Source organism: Amphiura filiformis, chromosome 18, assembly GCF_039555335.1.
Source record: "Amphiura filiformis chromosome 18, Afil_fr2py, whole genome shotgun sequence".
Classification (NCBI taxonomy): domain Eukaryota; kingdom Metazoa; phylum Echinodermata; class Ophiuroidea; order Amphilepidida; family Amphiuridae; genus Amphiura; species Amphiura filiformis.
Window position 1 is genome coordinate 26,608,068 of NC_092645.1, and position 16,609 is coordinate 26,624,676.

The window sequence follows — 16,609 nt, forward strand, 5'->3', positions numbered from 1 at the left end:
AAATCAGGCATGAGAATTTTCCTGCTTTTGCAGGATTTCCTGCTTTTTTGTGGTCCAAATTTCCGCAGTTTTAATTACAGCCTGTGGCCTTTTTAGCCTCATTTCACACGCTTTTTAGGCTTTTTCAAACTTTTCAGGTTTTTTCATGGATGATCATTCTCATGCCTGATAAATACTGTAAATGGAAATGTTCATACCTATTGGGCTAATCCATTTAAAATCCACACTAGTGGAAGATTTTGGAAATATCTTTCAAAGCGGGAGTACATATTTCAAATGTAATGGGTCTGTGTTAACAGGCATGAGACTGCACTTTTCTAACAAAAGAACTGGAAATGTGTGTGAAATTGGGCAAAAAGTACCAAAAACAGGCTGACATTAAATAAAGTTGCAGAAATTTCGACTCAAAAAAACTGAATTCAGTTTAAAACTGAAAATTCTCATGCCTGTGTCAATCATTTTGAAACCCATACTCTCCCTGCATTACGGCATTACCTATATCTTCCACAACTGGAGTGAGTATTTCAAATAGAAAACTGTCTATTTTATTTGAAACGCATACTCCCTCTGTGGAAGACTGAGGCTAAATCTTCCACAGGGGGAGTGTGGACTTTAAAAGGAACAGCCCATTTATTGTTCATGCATTGACATCTTTGAACTGTTTCGCGCACACATTTTTAAATTCTCGGGAGTCCTTGCGGATGTAGTCACAAAAGGTATACAGTCCATACATTATCCTGACATCCTCTAAAAGGATCTCTATGTTATCCGGACATGTGATCTTCATATATAATAACACATGTTTTTAATGCTTTGAGACCTTTATTCCATGCACTGAAACATAGGGCAGAACTAAACTGAGCTCAAAAAGAAACAGTATATAAGACATGACTTTATACTCCACAAAAGGAGTGTGAATTTCAAATGGGATTACCTGAATGGGGACTTCATTTGAATACATACCTAGTACACCCCCTGTGTTGGATATTAAAGTCATGTTTTCCATAGGGGTGTGTATGGATTACAATTGGTAACATTCTTTGCAGCACATTTTATTTAATTATGTTTTTGCAATAACACTTCATGTAAGCAACAAAAAAGTGGGAGCTAGTGGGTAGGAGATTGGAAGGTTATCACCTAATTGGAGAGACCAATCATGATACAGTGGGATCATATAATAATCTTAACCCCATGAGAACTACCTGCCGATTGGCCCAATCAGCAACATTGTTAGAATAATTTCACCATGCAAATAAATTGGGATGTATTATTTGCAAAGATTCTGATTGGTGATTAAAGTGAAGATATCATGTAATTGACCAATCAGAGGCAATGTTAGATCGGCACATAGTGCTCAGGGGGTTAAAAAGACAATTTGAAACCTGCATAAGGGCTATTTCATTATAAATGACACGTTCACAAAAATGGCTTTTATCATATCTGGTTGATATAATTAGGGTGATAATGCAGTGTTATTAACTTAATTCTAAGTATGCCACAAACTACAAGCTACATGAGCATTTTTACAGAATTCTGTCTATTTTTTGTATAAAAAATTGCCAAAAGGTACATTTTAACCCAATTTTGGAGTCCCATTTCATTTTGCCCATGTATTCTGAATTAATTCTTTGAAAAATTAGGTACATTCTATGGCAATGTGCTTGTTGCAATGAAAATATGATATGTGTGGAACATCATGCAAGTTGAATGGTGAAAATTGGTGCAAAAATGTTAAAATTCCGTAGATTCTTGCAAAATTGGCATTTTCTTAAAAAAAATGAGTGTCCTCTCCAATTCATGCCTCCATTTTTGTTAACATTAAAGAGGAAATATAAACCCTTACCCTACCTGTATAATCTGTGTTATATTACCAATTGATGGGACAGGGCACTGATTGAGGAATTCATTTATTTTACATACAGTAGACCACTTGTTCTTGATACCACAGTTCCGCGTTAAAAATTTGTCCTCTCCAGAACTGAAGTTAATTACTAATTGTTGAAATAAGAAGGATTATATCATAGAATGTGAAATTTGTAGAGGAAGAGTGGTCTTCCTTCTACCAAGGTGGCACATGATTTGGTATTTGTTGCATTTTGCAAGCCTGTATCCACGATTCTGTTTGCAATTTAACAAATGTCCTCTCCAGCACAATTATGTCATTTCCATGAATTGGTAAACAAACTAAAAAATAAAAATTTCAAAGAGCCAAACCCACAAGAAATGTTTGTATTTTATTGCAAATTATGCTTACAAACCACTTTAGTGTTCAAATTATTGTCCAGTTGTTGAGAACACATATGATATTATTCTGCATTGAACTTCGGTTAGCTAAAAATTGCAATATTCCTAATTTAACCAGAATATTAACCCTGTTTGTAGTGGATTTTAAATGCTGGGGATCTTTTATGCAATAATACTGATGCAATAATATTGATGCAGCTATTTCTAAAGTTAAAGTATGCTTTATTATGTGTTAAAAATGTGTCCTATCCAGAACAAATGACACAGGAGGGGTCTTTTATTTTAGGTTTTCCATGACTAGTACAACAGATTGACGCAGAATACTCACTTATGCATCAGTGTAGCTATTGGGCAGGACAAAATGACTATTTCATGAATTTTTCATGTGAAGATAAAGTTTATCCTTAAAATATGTAGTAATTTTGCACCATTTATCTGGATTAGTATCAATTTACTAATTGTTTTATATTGAAACTGGCATATTTAAGACACTGAAGTGTAAAGGAACATACAACAATTATTACAGACTAAATATGAATAAGTATGAACCCAATGTTGGTTACATATACTCTTTCAAAGTTGTGTATTAAATTGTTTAAAAAAATGTCCCCTCCAGACGGCAGCTATGTTTTACACAGCAAAAATTCAATTTAATTTTTTAATGGTTCCTGAGGGTTTGACGCTCTAATATTTTGAGAATTATTGACACACCATCTGAACTTTGAAATGATAATGAATTTGCATGAAATAAATGAGTTTGAATTTGGACCCCTTTTGGGACTCAATGTTGTCATTTATAATGAAATAGCCCACAATGTGTCTATTCCAGTTGAAATCCATACACCCCCTATGGTACACAATGCCCTTAATATCCCACATGGGGTGTACTGTATTTCAAATGGAGGCATCCATTCAGGTAACTCCATTTGAAATTCACACTCTCAGCATGGAAGATTACAACTATGTTTTCCATAGGGGGTGTATGGATTTCAACCAGGGCTGTCAACTTTTTGGAATTGCTTGGCGTGAGACAAGAGGCGTACCGGGATTTGCCGACTCCAATGTTCATTTTGTACCATGATTATTTGAGCCACGGCGCTCGGGAATGTGAAAAGGGGGGGGGTAGGAGCAACAAATTATTAATGACGATGCGTGAGATTTTACTAATTTTCCAGCTTTTTGCGTGAGATTTACTACCTAGGCATGAGATTATACTACCTTGGTGTGAGACCGTGAGAAAGTGACCCAATACGTGAGACTCACGGCCAATGCGTGAGAGTTGACAGCCCTGATTTCAACCCCAATGTGGTCCATAATGGAAAAACGTCTGGGTGTTAATCCTTAAATTCTAATTAATATTTTTTGAATGCAGCTGTTTTTGTGTACTCATTTTTGTTTAAACATTTTGGTGACGATGGTTGGACATTATAATAGATAGTTGAAATATGAAGATCGGCAATACTGTAGAATAAGATTCGCCACCAACGAACTGCGCTTTATTCCGCGATGATACACAGTTCTCAAAGTAATTAGAGGATGTATGACAGGACATCGTCCCAGATTCTAAAATTGCGACTGAAGATCGAGACCGGATATTTTGTGATATCTTTGACCTCCCATATTTGAAGACTTAGTCGTAATTAAAGAGGAGGTGCGGGAGAATATTTTCCAAGGGATGAAATCAAAACTCGACCGCCGGTTCCGGGCGGTTCCGTCCGGTTGGAACCGCTTTATATTGTTCTAAACATGGAACGCGGTTTAACAGCCGGTCGAGTTTTGATCTCATCCCTAAAGAGTTGTGTACTTGCATCAATTTAGGCCTGGAGTGTGGAGTGTAAATTGTAATATCTGTTCTGGCTATGTTGTAATATTGGTATTGTGTGGGGAAGATCCATTTCATTATTATGTTTGGATGAGTCAAAGTTTGTGAAAATATTTGATCCAAAACATAATAATGATAAAATTGGATGCTTTACGCCCAATATTTATTGGTCTTGCTATGAGTTTTGAAATATTGGACTGACCAATAAATATGGGCTCAATCGATCCGATTTGATATCAAAACATGTCAAACTCTTGAGAACCTTTCTTACATTGTTTCCGATTGGTTAACGAGGCAATATATTCATCTGAGTGACCAATTAAAATACAGCTTCTATATAAGCTCAATCCTCTTCAACCCTACCACCATTCTTATCATGTTGCTGATTGGCTCAATAAAGCATAATAGTGTTTTTGTAACCAATCAGCAGGTAATTACTCACAGGATTAAGCCTTTTCAGCCCTACTACCATTCTTACCATGTTGCTGATTGGCTCAATAAATCATAATAGTGTTCTTGTAACCAATCAGCAGGTAGTACTCATGGGGTAAAAATGGTAAATTGTAAATTGCAATTTGGGAATACTGGTTTCATATCAGAGGGAAATCATGTCACCAAATTTTGTTTTCGTCAAAGAGGTTAGGCCTAAAGATTACAGACTCAAAATTGTCCTGTGGATTGAAATCTACACTACCCCTGTGGAAGATTTTGGAAATATCTTCCACAGGGGGAGTATGTTTTTTCAAATGTAACTGGTCAGGGTTAATCATTTTGAAACCCATACTTCCCCTGAGCTTCACCTATATCTTCCACAACTGGAGTGAGTATTTCAAATGGAAATTAACCCAATTATTCGATTCAAAACTCATACTCCCTCTGTGGAAGAGTTTAGCTAAATCTTCCACAGGGGTAGTGTGGATTTTAATTGCAATAGCCCAATGCAAACAAGCATGTACTTTTAATCAGAAATTAACAGGGCACATAATGAAAACAATCCAACGGTACATGGTGGAGTCTGTACTCTTAAAAGTCTAATGGCTATGGTTTTTATACAAGTGTTTGCAAAGATCATGCTCTAAAGATATAATTTTGGAATGACTTGTGCTTTTCATACCGATATATTTTATTTTATTAAGGTGCTTTTTGTTTATAAGGTGATTATGAAACTGTTGACCAAAATAAGACCAGAAACTTTCAAGAAAATATGACCATATAACGTTCATTCATTCCATTAAGATAGAAGTGTGTGGGAAACTGTTCAACAGAGTGCACTTTTCTGCACTTGCAATACATGTTTGGCGTATTGTGCCTAATAAATGCCCAGGTGGCATGAAATGTTTCAAGACGGTGTTTATTCGGAATGAAATTTCAAAAAGTTTTTAATAAATGGGGCAAAAAATATGACTCATGTTCATTTCTGGCTTCAAATTCAAGATGGCGTCGACCACACAAATTGTGTATTATCAGTATAAACCACAGCATTGCAGTTTTATGCAAAGATGTGATTTGCTTAGTGAAATTATTTTGCAATGAACTGGGTGGATGTTTAAGTTACAATAGGTTTTGTGCATTTGCTGATCATGACAGCAAGCACTAAATGCCAATTTTAAGGTTGCTCATATGATTACTGACATTTCTGCACTTTCATTAAACAAGTTATGGGGGTGTTATTAGGATAGGGGTGTTTATTAGGCACAATACAATATATGTGTACCGGTAAAGTAATTTTGTTAGTATTTCTGTGGTTTGGGTACGTGCTGGTGATCGGTGAATGTGTAGAGGCGACAGGGCCTCCTCCCCTTCTACCAATGTTGCCAGTCTGCAGGAAATTTCCTGATTTCAGATGATCCTGTACAAATGTATGGGCAAAGTACATTTTTCAGGAATTTTTTTGCCTTTTCAGGATTTTTTGACAACATTGACTGGCGTCTTTATGTACTGATCACCAATGGGTCAACCATTTTGTTATCAAGACCATTGATGATCAGTCAATCTGCGTGATTGCTTATCACAAGATCTGTGTTTATGCTCATATAGGCTAGGCACACAGCTCAGACCATAAAGCACTAAAAATCTACTATAGTTCTTATATGGGTCACTTGAATTTAAGTAGTTGCTTGGAAACCACTCATAATTGAAATGGAGGGAAAACGTGCATGTTAGGGTGGGCCAAAAAAACACTTTTTTTCTCGAATCGACTTGGAACTCTTGGAGAATTTTACTGGGGTACATACTAGTATTGTGCTGAAATATCAGTAATATTGGAGCATGTTTAGCCCAGGCAGTAGATTTTCACAAAATCACTACTTTTTTGCTATATTTTACTGTATAACTCTATATAGAGAAATCAGTAGAAACAATCTGGGAAAAGTAGGCATTCAGATGCCACCCTAACCAATATTAAACATTTTGGATAGTTTGTTTGGACCCTCTAGAACATCACCAAATAGCAAGCCGTCTCCAATTGGTTACCATTATTTTTGCTAAAGACACGCATGTAAGTCAAATATTAATGATATTTGAGTTGCTATATTAAGGGTAGGGTAGCATTATGGAGAATTTCCCCAGTTCTACTCAGTCAAATTTCACAAATGCAGTATTGTTGCACAGATATGAACTGCAGCATTGCCAAAAATAAATGCTATATGATTTTCGGTTATCCATGTTTTGACCAGAGGTCAAAAGGTCACACAGCCTTGAAAATTCCTACATATTAGGGGTCACATGACCCTTTAACCCCTGGTCATGTCAGAGCTGCACTAAATTCATATCTCATGTATTGTTTGTACTTTTGCAGTTCATATCTACCAAGATTGTGAAATTTGACTCAGTAGAACTGGGGAAATGCTCCATAATCCTACCCCTACCCCTTAATTTAGCAACTCAAATATCATCAATATTTAACTAAATACAGGTCTCTAGCAAAAAATAATGGTAACCAATTGGAGACTGCTTGCTATTTGGTGATGTTCTGGAGGGTCTAAACAAACTACCCAAATTGTTTAATATTGGCTATGATGTCATCTCAATGCCTATTTTTCCCAGGTTGTTTCTACTGATTTCTCTGTATAGAATTATACAGTAAGAAATGGCAAATAAGTAGGGATTTTTTGAAAATCTACTGCCTGGGCGAAACATGCTCCGATCTTACTGATATTTTAGCAAAATAGTAGTATGTACCCTAGTAAAATTCTCCGAGAGTTCCAAGTCGATCCAAGAAAAAAGGTGTTTTTCGGCCCACCCTAGTGCATGTATTACAATGGGTATTTCAGAATAGAATATAATATGTGTCATGATGGGCTGACAGTGATACTGTTGAAACTCGCTGACAACTACATCGTATCTCAAAACTGGGAAAACACTTTCATGTTAATAATTAAAACAGGTCTGGGGAATACATGTTTGTTTAAACTACAATATAATTTGCAGTGTCAGTGTTGGGTGAATGTCATGTCATATATATATATAATCACTCGCCACAAAGAGTGGGCAGCCACTCGCCTATGAAATCTAGATGTAATAGGCCCGACGTACTTGACAATTGAGTATAACAAGTGAAAATAAATGGTATTTTTAATTGTAGAAAAGCTTTGATAACCAATTTCTTTTTCTAACAAATCAATTTACTTTGCATAAAAGTTTCTGGGTTTTTTTTTTAACTTGCTGCAGAAATACGTTTTGAAGCTTTAATAATGTTTACCAGTGTCAAACAGTATGTCTCATTTGTGTATTGAAGGGTTCGTACCAGTTCTCTCTGTAATAGCTGCCCTGTGGACATTCGATAATTTGCCTGATTGGAACACCAATGGATCAAGTGCATGGGCTGCTTGGTGCGCAAAAGAGTTAACTGCTGAAATTAAACAAAAGTGGTTAACACTTTTCTCCTCCAAGCAGCCCATGTAGTTTGTTGTTTTTTTGCTTGAAACTGTTAATTTTTGCATTCTATCCCAGGTATTCTGGTACACATCGTAAGTATGACACCTCACAGCTATTACAGGTAGGACTTGCTTGTATCTACCCTTCAATTTTTTTGTTTTTAACCCCATGAGAACTACCTGCCTATTGGTCAAGAAGAGGTTTTCACTATCAATTGGACCAATCAGCAACATTATTAGGATAATTTCACCACACAAAACAATTGGGGTGAATTATTTGCAAAGTTCCATTCTGATTGGTGATTAAAATGAAGACATGTGTAATTGACCAATCAGAGGCAATGTTAGATCGGCAGGTAGTGCTCAGGGGGTTAATGTGTATTATTGTTGTTATGATATTTAAGTAATATTATAGATACCTCTTGAAATAATAATGACTCTTTTTGTCTGTATGGGCCATTCCATTTGAACTCTGCGATACCCTGTGGTAGATTTAAGATACATCTTCCACAGAGGGAGTATGTTTTTCAAATGGGATTGGCTAGGGTTCCACACTCCCTTGTATATGGCTTTACCTACATGTATAATTATCTTCCATAACTGGAGTATTTCAAGTGGAAGTTACCCAATTGTCTATTCTATTTAAAACTCATACTCCCTCTGTGGAAGGATTTAGCTATATCTTCCACAGTGGTAGTTTGGATTTCAAATAGAATAGCCCAATATATGAGCTGTTTTCTTCATGAACTTAAACAAAAAAAGAAAAATTACCTTGTGAATTGATTTGCAGAAATCAAAATAAAAAGATTAAAAGATATGAGAATAAAATCCGTATTGAATGTAAACTTTGTGTTTAATTTGTGTTTGCAAGACATTATTATTATACACTAAGCCAAAAAAGAAACTTATATTTTTTCACAAGGTTGTATTTTAAAATCCTGTCCATCAAAATTAACCAAAATTACACACAGGATTGCCTCAATACTCTACTCTAAACGCATGTTAGTAACCAAGCAGTTGTCCAACTGACACAATAGCAAAATGCACTGATATGGAACAGCTTCCTGGACCACATTCACTGCCCTATTGGCACCCAGCAAGCGAAATGTGTGAGAACGGCATCTTGAATCACAGGTCACAAACTTACCAACAGATACAAACAGATCACAAACTTACCAGGATCATCATGTCACATGTCCAAACAAATAATGAAGTCCTTTAGGAACGGGTATGTCCACCGTGCGCTTGCACGCATGCTGTGCACCTGCTTCTCATGCTTCCAACCAAGTTCTTGATGATATCCTGGGGAAGATTGTCCCATTAGACTATAAGCCATGCGTCTCTACGGCCCTTGGTTTTCCACTTTCGTTGTCCACCCTTGGGCAGAACATGAAAACACAACAAATCAACAGTAAAGATATGTCTGAATTGATATCAAAAAGTTCCCACGTTTTACTTTACTCGTTTTGGAGTTATTTGGGGTTAAAAATGTGTTTTTCGTGATTTTTTTCCATTTTTGCCCAAAAATGTCAAATATTAAAATAGCTGTAACTTTAAAAAAAAATTGAGTAGAAATTTCATTTCTATTGTAGATGTTACATATCACATGGATGTCTAACACTGGTGAATAAAAATGTCACAGCACAACTCTAAAATATAAAAAATGGCAAAAACCATATTTTTGTGCTATTTTGGCAATTTTTGAGCTAAAAATGTAATTTTTGCATGGGGAAAAAATAAATATATATTTTATTGATTTCAAAAATATGTCATTATGTCAACCTAGTTATTCTGAACAAAAAAGTTAATGATGGTGAATGTCTGTGACCTATATTTTTTGATCTATGGCCCTTTCAAATTCACATATGGACTAAAATAGCATGTTTTTGTTCAATATTTCCAATATTACTGAAAAATGGTCCTTTATGGCCATTTTAACCAACTCGTTAGTTTTTGGAAAGTGGGAACTTCACTTAATAATATGAACATGTAATTGTACTTTAATGTTAAGCTATTTCAAGATCCACTAGTATGCCCACTACCGTGGTAGCAGCAATTTGATCTACTTTCAATGCAGTAAAATGATGACTAAAATGATTTTGCTGCATTGAAAGTAGATAAAATTGCTGGAAACCGAGCTACCAGTGGATCTACAACTAGCTTAAAATGAGAGTACTATAATATATCCATAATATATGTGAAGTTCCCACTTTCCAAACACTGAAAATTTTGTTAAAATTACAAAAAAGTACCATTTTCAGCCTAATATTGGAAAAATTGACAAAAACATGCTATTTTAGTCCATATGTGGATTTGAAAAGGACAAAAATAAAAAACTATAGGTCACAGACATTCACCATCATTAACTTTTTTGTTCAGAATAACTAGGTTGACAAAATGACATATTTTTTTAAATCAAGAAAATATATATTTATTTTTTTCCCATGCAAAAATTACATTTTTAGGTAAAAAATGGCCAAAATAGCACAAAAATATGGTTTTTGCCATTTTTTTATATTTTAGAGTTGTGCTGTGACATTTTTATTCACCAGTGTTGGAAATCCATATGACATGTAACATCTACAATAGAAATGAAATTTCTACTCAATTTATTTTAAAGTTACAGCTATTTTAATATTTGACATTTTGGGCAAAATGGAAAAAATCACGAAAAACTCATTTTTAACCCCAAATAACTCCTAAATGAGTAAAGTAAAACGTGGGAACTTTTTAGATATTAATTCAGACATATATTTACTCTTGATTTGTTATGTTTTTATGTTCTGCCCATGACTGGACTACAGAAGTGAAAGATAAATGCCCATGTCTCATAGTCTACATGCTTCCCGTTACTAAAGGACTTCATTATTTGTTTGGACATGTGACATGATGATCCTGGTAAGTTTGTTTTGTCTCTCTTTAATGTTTTTAACTTAATGTTGTTAAAATTGTTGGCTGTGACCTGTGATTCAAGATGCCATTCTCACAGATTTCTTTTGCTGGGTGCCAATAGGGCTGTGAATGTGGTCCAGGAAGTTGTTCCATATCAGTGCATTTTGCGGTTGTATCAGTTGGCCAACTGATAGGTTACTGACATGTGTTTAGAGTAGAGTATTGAGGCAATCCTGTGTGTAATTTTAGTTAATTTTGATGGACAGGATTTTAAGATATGACCTTGTGAAAAATTTTAAGTTTTTTTTGGCTTAGTGTAGAATCTGCTGTTGTGTACCAGGCAAAATTTGCAAGGGGGGATTGTAACATTCTCCCCCTTTTTCTTGCTTATGTCCATGGTGTCTTCATCAAGCTCCTGATGTCAAGGGCATATCCAGCAAACACAACAAATGTTGTTATACGGTCAGGTTGTATTATATAAAAGTTTTAAACGAAAAAAACACAAAATAATACAACACGTAAAATAAAATGTCGTTGTAAAATATGTTTTGGTAAACATTTTTTCAACATCTTAAAAATGTCAATGTGTTTTGATATAAGAAGTCAAATAAAGATAGGATCGCACAATCTAGGATGTTTTGTTACCTAGGTATTACCACAGCTAAATAGTTCGAGCACCATTGAGGTCTTATGTTTCTGATAACATTTTTACGATATTTTCCTAACACCGAAAGAAAAATCGGGTATTAGACTTCTCTATTGTCCACTTGCCCATCGTGCATACTCTAGCTATTACTAACACCGATTTGTATTAATTTCTGCACAATTGTACAGGGTGTCCCAGAAAAAATTACCGGGCGAATGAATTTGAACGTAAGTCGAGAAATAGATGTCAGAATCCACAAATCTAAACATCAGCGTGTAGCCCATCTTATTCTGCATCTTATAGGTCAATTTTACTGGAATCGGTTGACTGATTGCGAAGAAATGAGCGATTACATAACGCATGGGTCAATTCACTTCATTCCAAGTTTGAAAGAAAGGTCTTTCAACACAATGCGCACTAGTCAATGGGCTTCCTATTTTGTTCTGTGAAATCCTTTTCTTTCTTTTTAAACAATCTGTTTCTTGCAAACCATTTAGGTTTTGTTCAAATTGTTACATGGCATCAAAAATCACACGTTATGCTGTAAGCACTTGATCATTATCATGCTTGGCTCAAATGTTCTTTGGAAAGTTAAAATATAACATATTTGCACAACCTAAAGAATTTAAGTTGGAAAGCTTCCAATTGCAGAAATCAAAGTTTTCTCGGACAAACTGTTATTTATCATCAGTGAAAGCATGAACAACATAACAACACCGTCGGATTATAAAATAGACCATGTGGACTAAATTTAATGGGATACACAAACTTTAGGAAACGGTAAGCGAGTATGAAAAAAGCGCCTGTTGATCAAACTTGGAATGAACTGCATTGATGCGCGCATTATGTAATCGTTAATTCCTTTGCAACCAGTCGACCGAATCAAATAAAATTTTCGTATGTGATGAACAATAAAATAGACTATGCGCTACATTTTTTATTATTTGATTCTGATGTCGATTTCGCGACTTATGTTCAATTTTATTCTCTCGGTAATTTTTTATGGGACACCCTGTATGTAGGTTTGTCAGATTCTCCTTCAGTTTGCTATCTCCCCAAGATTTTTTACTCTGGTTTTTGCGATCAATGAGCCGGTAGATCCCAAATTAGTCCAGCTACACACCAATGTTTTATCAGGTTAGGGGCGGCTTCAAAACTTCCATTGTTTAGAACAATAGAAACCAAACGGAACCAGCGGCTGAGTTTTGAAGCTACTCCTTAGATTAGCTTAAAGGGTTAACAGCACATCTGGATTTATTCATAAAATGTTACACAAGTTCAGCATTTTATGGCATAACATAATCCATGATAATAAAAGTGTCCAACTCGCCAAGGTCCAAAACATCTAAAAGAACATTGTGATATGTAAGGACAAGGTTACCTGCCCAAATCCTAGTATAAACATTTAGTAATTGTTGGTATTTAGTTCCTGCACAAACCTGCCAGTTGACCAGGCCAACGCTTATGGACCTTTAAGGGGCGCACCATTAGATTTCCAGGGGGGGGGGGCATGGGAGCTTTTTGAAAAAAAAACTTCGCCCACTAGTGAGACGAAAAATTTTTTTTGCCTCACTGATGAGAAAAAAAAATTCTGCCTGACCCAAACTCCCATGCCCCCCTGAGAATCTAATGGTGCGTCCCTAAGTCGTTTGGGCGTAAAGACGAGAACTTTTTTGTTACGGGTGAAAAAACTCCAGGGGTGGTACACTCCACCCCCACCCCACCCCCATCGTAGTTCTAGGGTAGTGTAAAACAGCTTTGATAACTCACTCTCCAAAAGAATGAGAAAGTGAAAATCACTGCAGAAGAATGAAAATCACTCTTAATAAGAGTGCATGGAAACCACTCCTAAAAGAAAGCAAACCACCTCAAGGAATGACCGTTTTTTGAGTATAATAAAGAAAGTCATGCATATGCGAAATGAAGCAAATTCCTATTGCCAACTTGGTAAAATGTATACTCGTAGCCCAATCTTGTACTTCATAGCACCCAGTTTTGGTTTGTGGTTTCTAAATATTGCAATTAAACATTGCTTCTTTATGAGACACAAACCCCAAATCTAGTCAAAACAATCATTATATTTATAAAGATACAGCAAACTTTCCATGCTAGAACATGTAGAAAGCGTGGGCGGACTAACCCTGAATTTACACTTAATTTAGGTGTTACTTGTCATGCTTGTCATGGGTACAATCTCAAAAACGGATTTTATTATAAGAAAATTATCTAGTGCACAAATAGTCTCCTTCACAGTCGGTTTCTGTCGTGTATGTTTTAGACTAAGCCACATGCAGACTGGGCCTTAAGTATCCGTTTTTGACTATAACAATATAAATATCAGTAATTTCCCGATGTCGGCACCCTACAACTAGCTACTGAACATAAACGCTTATTTTGTAAACAGATAATATTCTGTGATTATTTATGGATGAAAATTATGTTAAAGAAGATGCTATCAATGAAATAATTGATATATCAAACATACATTTTGTTTTGTCAACTATGAAAATCCGTTCACAATTTAAGTTTTTAGGACCTATAGGGCCTATTATTTGACAATTGCTCTATAAAAAGGAACTAAAATTATACCCTTGCTGATCCCAACTAATAATCATGTAAATGTACTATGTAGGTCTACTAGCATAGCATATGACTAAAGGTTCGTTCATACTACCACCGCATTTGCGATGCGTTGCTTTGCGATGCGGTGCTTTGTCGCACTGCATCGTACTGCAAACTACTGCATTGCGATATCGCAATAAAGTTAAATACATTTTAACTTGCAAATGCGACGACTTGCGTTGAGTTGCGATAAAAGTAATCGATATATCGGCATCGCAAAGCAACGCATCGCAAATGCGGTGGTAGTATGAACGGACCTTAATACCAGTGAGTACGGGGAGTAGGCCTATATGTAGGCCTATATCCAGTATCGAGTTTCGCCCAAATGACTTCATATAATTAAGTCCCTACCTGCTCCCCTTTTGAGGTTTCTTTAAGGGATCTGGAATGAGCGTTTTGAGCGTTTCGATAATATTTTTTGTGGGACATGAGAGCACATCAGACATATCGAATTGCATTCTGAATACGAAGAATGTCTTTCTGATATCAAATAATTTTTGTTGTTGTTGAAATTCACGATATAATACAAATTTTATGACGAATTATTAAAATTTGATATTTTTACATTTTGATATATAACATTCCTGAAGTATATTTTATAAATCTAATGATATATTCTTAAAGTGTATGTAGCTGGGAGGAAAAGCCGACGATCAATTGAAAATGTTGACCTTTCATATTGAAGATATGGATTTTTCCCAAAAAGACCTAATTTTTTTTTTTGTTTTTTGGGAAAAATCCATATCTTCTATACGATAGTTCAAAATTTTCAATTGATCTTCGGCTTTTCATCCCACCTACATACACTTTAAGTACATATCATCAGATTTATAAAGTTTATTTCGAGTTCTGTTAAATATCAAAAATGTCAATTTTTAACCATTTGCCATAAAATGTGTATTACATTGCGAATTTCAAAAAATCAAAATTATTTGATATCAGAAGGACATTCTACGTATTCAGAATGCAATTCGATATGTCTGATGTGCTCTAATTTCACATATTTCTTCATTTTTATATCTTTACAATTTCCATATCATTAACCGCGTGTTTCATTTTAATCTTATTCACGAACCTTGAAGACTTTATGTGAAAGATAATTATGATTAATGAAGACACAAAAAATGTCTGTCCTTTCAGAAAATTTCACCCGATTTACCTTGCCTCGTTGACTTTATCCCGGACTTTATTCGCCCACAGATATTGGAACACAATGTGTTCCAATATCTGTGATTTACCAAATCAGTTTTAAATAGCATAAATTCAAGGATTTTAGGCAAGTGTTTTGTCTACTTTTTCATCAAATCGGTTTAAAAACAACATAATCCAAGGCTACTTACGTATGCAGGTCGAACAAACACAATCGGGATCAATACGCGGATTTAGGGTTTCTCTACCGGAATTTGTGCCGAAATTCCTTCCCACAATGCAATATGCGTATTGCACAACAAAGAATATTGATTAACCTTCGAACTGTATCTATTGTTATGCAAAATGCTTATTGCATTGTGGGAAGGAATTTCGGCACAAATTGACTTCCGGTACATTCGCGAGTTGATTTTAACAACTTCGGAATTGAAAAATGTTATGGTGCAATGAAAACCGAAATTCTGACAAAACTATGATATATAGCTCACGCGTGATATGCGTTAGAAAGTTGGGAAAATCATTCATTAGGAAACTAGTATATTAGTACTTTGAAAAGCTAATGGTTGATCAAAAAAAAAAGAAGCTCGCATGCCAAGTTTAAGCCTATCAAAATCGAAAATCTTACACTAAATTTCACTAGTATCAAGCATTATAGTTTTTCATGACATTTACTGAAAAAATTAAAACTTTTTATTTGGCCGAGAAAATAATTTTTACATTCAAAAGGTGCAACTTAAAATTTTGCTCATTTCAACACCAAATTCGATCGTTTGTATTGCTCATAATGTACAATAATAGCCATCGGTTGACTGAAGTTCTGCCTGAATATGCCAACAACCCAGGTTTGACAAAATTCAACTAATTTCGTATTATCTTTAAAGATCGTATGGCCTACATGGCCTAATATGGCTTTAAGATCAACACGGAAGTTTGTGAAAATTGTAATTCAGTTTAGGAAAAGGATTATAAAACCAAGGACATGCATCTAAATGCGAACACTTCACGCTACAATAATAAATAGCTCACCAATTTCTTTATTAGCTTCATCTTTATGCTTATCAATAGCGTAGGCAGAGTGCCCTTTTGACAACAAATCGAACGAAAAATTCGAAGAGGCAAAGAAAAATTGAATAAAAAAGGAAAGAAGTGCTTTAAAACTACCAGCTGTATAAAACTATATTCATATTGATATTTATTCATACCATTTTGCAGCAAAATGCTGACTAACATGGAACTGACATAATGAAAAAACATGAAAATTGCACTAGCTTCACATGTTTACAAATGGATTCAATATTGAATAAGGAAGATATTTAAATCTAAAAACTGAAAGACTAAAGCGCTCCACAGACTCCAAGT